The sequence below is a fragment of the Thermobia domestica genome, chromosome 10 (genome assembly GCF_964235325.1).
Source record: "Thermobia domestica chromosome 10, izTheDome1.hap1.1, whole genome shotgun sequence".
Taxonomy (NCBI): Eukaryota; Metazoa; Arthropoda; class Insecta; order Zygentoma; family Lepismatidae; genus Thermobia; species Thermobia domestica.
Genome location: NC_137463.1, coordinates 199,034,692 through 199,040,705, shown reverse-complemented (window position 1 = coordinate 199,040,705; position 6,014 = coordinate 199,034,692).

Below are 6,014 nucleotides of genomic sequence, written 5' to 3'. Positions count from 1 at the left end.
CCGGATATTGCAAATTTCGGTAAGTTTCTATCCGATGTCTGTATAAAAAATTATCCACATGTGGCAATCCCTAATCAGCATCGTCAGGAGCATACACGAGCTAAATATCTTCAAAATCTGGTACACAAGAGCGGGGGCGGTACAGGGGCCTCCCAGAAAGGGAATATTTCTTATTTTATATATAAATAAAACCCATTCCAGAGTTTGGAGCTCTTAAAAGTAGCTCTAATTAGGAGTATCACCAACCACCTAGCCCCCAGAAGTCTATCGTAGATCCGCTTCTCGACAAGAGAATGGGAAACACTTATTAATCACATTCAGTTTTCACGTCTCAACAAATAAACAATATATTCTTTCACTTCTGCATTCTACTGAACTGTAACGACTTTTTATGTTTGAAAATAGTTATTCATTCTTCAATAAGTGTAAATGTTTATAAATCCAGTAATTTACCATGAATAGAGTCAACTAGAAGTGTTTTTCTAACGAAGAAATAACAACATGAACTGTGAAATATCTTCTCACAAACTGTAGAGTGTTGAGAGTCGACAAATTTCGCTCTTTCGCTTACCGATAACCTCGAAACATCGGTAGCCAGAATTAGCCCAGGATAGGGGACTTAAGAAAATGAAAATCACAAGAAAATGCAGAAGTCTTCTAGTCTGAGAGAAAAGAGGAATGAAATCTCTAATTTCTAGTTCTGTTAGTCTTGTAGCTCTTAGTCCGTACCCAAGTACTGATAGAAATATGGCCAATGAATTATGACTATTTTGTAGAATATTCCACTTTAATATCACAGGAAATTCATCTTCCGGATTGCTTGGTTGTGAAAAGTTATAGAGTGTATTGGTATACTATGTAAAGTATGTGTACTGTCGCTGATTCGTGATAGCATTCAGAAACAGAAGTAAAAGGTAAATTACAGTAATAGTATTCTGTTAATTTTTGTACATAAGGGGAGACGGAAAACCTACTTTTATCTTAAGATTTGTTTTTCTTAAAATTTTTATTCGGGTTCACACCCTTCCCCCTCAACATTGAATACGGAAATGGAGAACTTATTTAGAATTTGATTGTTGATTCCAGCATATTTCAAGCATCACTTCTCGGACCTGGGCCTGTGATATGTCGATACATCGCTATCGTCGATATCTATATTATCATATATCAACATTCGATATCGCGAATATACGGACATGAATATATCATTCTAAATTTTCGATATCGATATTCGGGGGCCGGCGAGGTATAAGGTGACCCTAAGACTTGCGATGTATGAAGAAATTAAACTTACATTTTACAATATTGTTTTCTAATCATATCATCTTTATTACCACAAATTGCAATCCACTTGCAAATTTGCAATATTATATGGTATAATTTCTTAGGCACCAGAACTTTCTGTTCCCTGAAAAAAGAAACAAAAAAAAACCCACGAGCAAAAGCGAGTGCTTCGAACTTTGAACTAGAACTTACCATAAGAAAGTTTTTTATTTCTCTCTTCGAGATTTCCACCCCTTTTGGCCTTTGGGACCGCTCATTGACAAAACGTGCACACATGATCGCCATATGCATTCATGCAATTAGGCAGTCAGAGATTTTGAAAAGGAAACTTTTTAATAATAATAATTATTATTATTATAAAAATGGGGTTTACAACTAGGGTCCCATTTCTTTATCTTGCATGGGAGGGCCGCAAGTCTGCTACGCCACTGGTGTCCCCTATTCTGTTTGTCTCTTTTTCGTTTCATTTATCTATTTGTTTTTTTGCTGTTAGGCTTTTATATGAAACCTTTATATTATGAGTTTCTTTTTCTTTTTATGATTTTCTTTTTTTGGATGAGATGTGGAAGAGAGAAATGCTTTGTTCTTATATCTTTTTCATGCCATTCATCTTGTTTGAACTGCTTCAGTAAGTCATTTTGTAACTTTTGATGTCATCCAACTCTGCCACAATAATAAAATTGTCATTCTTAACAATTTGTTTTATTCTGTTATTTGCAGTTTGCCACACTGATATATTTGTGACAAAATTGAGGTTTAGTCCAACGCCTTTCGAATTTGCAACCCACCAAAACGCTCAGCTGTTTGGGTTGCCTGCTATTGCAGGAAAAGGAGAATTGCAGGTGGTAATACACTTTTGGATTCGTGTATACATAGACAATTAATATGTACGATTTGATTAGTTCCTGGCAGCGAATATTACGCACTTTTACTCGGGTTTTTCATGTATATATATTTCAAATGATATGCTTCTGCATGTGGTCAACGTCAAATTTTGCTCTAAATGTCTACGTGTTTTTATTGCAGGAGCTACAACTGAGCGTTGTAGGACGAAGAAAGGTAGAACACATCGTACGAAGAATGTTGGGAAACCTATTCTGCAATAATTTGGCACTTCAATTTAACTGGATAGGCTAGCACAAGAAACCTTTCAGGCACCTGAAATTGATGAATATTCTACTTGGTGAGTATTCAGGATACTTTCAGTTGTAGGCTTCTAATACTTTGTAAGGAAGGCCTCACCGGTGGTTTGTCTGTGTGTAGCGATTTTCGAATCAGGGCTCCCCTATAAGTATCATGAAATTTAAACATGGTGAGTGGAGACTCCGGATTGGTCTCAGCTCGTGACATGTGGGATTGTGGACAACACTATGTGCGTGGGGTTTCTAGGAGTTCTCCCGTATCCTTCCTTTCCCAATCTTCCATTCTATCAATCACCATCCATCCATCCGGTCTGAACCAAAGTTGCAGAAAGACCTTAAAATATATTCAAACTCTCGTCTGTTAAATCTCGCTGTTGTTTCAGATTCTTGGGAAAGTCCCTATTAAATTCCTGTCAAGGTGCATTTTTCTCGTGCGATTTAAATGCATTTTTGGTTCCGTATATCCCTCATGGCTAGGTAGATGGAAATTCATTCAGCTTTAATGTTTGGACTGTAAATTAATAGTTAACATTAATATCAGTAATGTGTTTTCTGCATACTCTAGCGAAGGAAAAGAAAAGAGTACTTTGACTGTCAGGTCTCCAGATAGTCCCGCTCTCCAACTTCTATTAGTGAACTCCGCATGCATACATGCAACAAAAGCATCTGTCGCGGGTGTGGATGCTGCGATTTCTGTCAGTAAACTATGCATGCGAGTAGTTACTGTTATGACTGGATCCAGTTGAATTAGTTTGCATAATTTAGGTGGTTTGATTGACTGGCTGCGTTTAATTAGCGTCATCAGATTTTTATGATTATACTTGAACTGTAAATTGTTGAACACACATTTTTTCGTTTTATTGTTGTTTAGGTGGAATAGGATAATAAAGTAATTTTCTTATAACATTAACGACTATTTTAGGGTAAGTTAATGTCATGTACTGCATTTTAGAAGTCTCTTTCTCTATACGTTTTGCTTCATGTAGGAATGCTACTTGTTAGGATGAATTTTATGTATTCATTATTTATTCCTTGTGTTTGTTCCTAAATATGTTACCTTTACCGTCTGTATTCTAGAGGCTGTAGTTGCTTTCATGGTAGCATTCTTACTAGTACATTCACTGGAGCCCCGTTGGCTCATTGGTAGAGCGCTCGTCTCTGATGCATAGTCCTTGGTTTGATCCCGGCCCGTGCCATGTAGGTTTTGTGGTGAAGGACCACCGTGTGCGTGGGTTTCATCGGTGTGAGGTAAAGCTACTTAAAGTCCTTTAAAAAATTAAAAATTCAATATACCTATTAATGTAAACTCGCGTCTTTCAGAACATAATTTTACATAAATTCGACATACCTGCAAGACAGAAATAAGCATCAAGAGGATAAGGTTATGTTAGCTGAGATTTTCCAGGATTTTCCTGAGCAGCACCAAGCATCTGTCCCGATCCTACCGTATTAATAGGGCGTTCTTGTCGTCTTCTTACTATCCCGGTCAATCCAAATCTCGGTAATTAAAATTTAATTGGATCCTGTGAAATTAATCTTGAGTCAAAACAAAAATAACTACCGGTGATTGATAACGTCTCGTAAGAACACGTTCCTTTATATTAGTCAATAATTTCCTATAATTTAAGAATAACTAGACCAAAGCCCACCTGTGAATGGACAACTATAGTTACATAGATAACCCTTCCACAGTAGACGGCGTAAACGTTTCAACGAGGTTAGTCCAGTGAATCAGACGCATTTGTCCCAGTCTCCGGAAAAGTACGTGAGGTAGTAGATAGGAGCTAGGAAAACAAAAAAACATCAGCATAGAATTTAATTCCTGAATGTAGTATGTCGATCAAATTAAAAAGTCAGTGCTCCACAGATTTCCTGAACAGTGTATCAATCTCTTCACATTGTATTTTACATGTAATATATTTTAGGATACGTTAACACAATTGCAAAACTAACTTCTTTGTAATTGTTTTCAGGTGCAGTTCGGACAAGCCCATACGCATTGAATGCTTCTGAATGTGAACTGCATTCTGTAATACAGAACTGGTTTCGCCACGTTAAAGGCAGCGATGGTGGACGCGAAGCGCGTAGACAGAAAAGTGGTCGTGGTCGAGATGGGCCACAACACCCTGAAACGGAAGGCGTTGTTATTGTGTAAGAGAAATAACTTGGTGCCAAAAGTAATCAATTTTTTCAGTGTGTTAAGAACTCATTTCAGTGTGTTGTTGCAATTGTAAGTCAATATACAAGTTATAACATTCAATTTCGTTTTACGAAATCTGTTAGAAGATATATATATATATATATATATATATATATATATATATATATATATATATATATATATAGATAGATAGATAGATAAATAGGATCACAGGAATATGGCAGAATTGCACGCAGGAAGAGAAGGAATGCAAATAAAGATAAACAAGTTAGCTCACAAAAGGACACGAATTGATCTGTTGTTGCGCCATGAACTTCGTATTATTGCGACAACCGCTAATGACATTATCACCGAATTTAAGAAAGGACAAACTCTTTTGTGTACAAATGTTTGTAATAAAGTAAGGGAATCTGAAAATGTTAATATTAGATCAGGTTCCGTTTCCCAAACTCGTGATCAAATTTTCTTGCAGTGACAGCAGTTCATCCAGTTGTAGTAATTAGTCCATTATTAATAGTAGTAGTAGTAGCAGTGCAGAAGACGAAGTCTCTCATTCTATAACAAATAGTTTAGTATCATGGGCAAAAAAGCATGACGTTCCCAATAATGCTACAACAGATCTTCTCCATATTTTGAGACCTCACATGCCGGAACTGCCTCTAGATTCAAAGACACTTCTTCACCAAGAGCAATCGAAATCAAATCATGTTCAGGATCTTTTGTTTATTTTGGTGTCCAAGGAAACCATAATCAAAATGTCATTGCCATGCATTATAACCAAACTTTATCCAATAGTAGAAAAGAGGCTTTCAGTTGAAAATACAAGGGACATTTTGACTTTGAAAGTGAATATTAATGGCCTCCCAATACACAAAAGTTCAACGAAATCTTTTTGGCCTGTATTAGTAATTTTAGATCAGGCTATTGACAGGACTCCATTCATCATTGCACTTTACTTCGGGGAAACAAAACTCAATAGTTCGAATGACTTCTTGAAACAGTTTGTTGATGAATGTATTGAATTAGAACAAAATGGTTTCGTAGTTGAACGTAAATTTTATAGATTTTCAATAAGTTGCATTGTTGCGAATGCTCCAGCTGGAGCTTTCTTAAAATGTACTGTTTCTCACAATTCTTTATTTGGTTGCGAAAAATGCATACAGGAAGGTACATATTTGGGAAGAACGACCTAGCAATATGAAAATACTTCAGCTCTAAGAACTGATTTAGGCTTCAAGAACATGCAGTACGAGGATCACCAGCGATCTCTGAGTATTCTTTGTAAATTAAATATAGGTTTAGTTTCACAAGTTCCACTTGAATGGATGGATTTAGTATGTCTTGGTGTTGCCAAAGGCTTAAATATGTATCGGTAGAAAACGGCCCTAAAAAATGTAAATTGAAGTCTCTGGACATAGAAAATATTT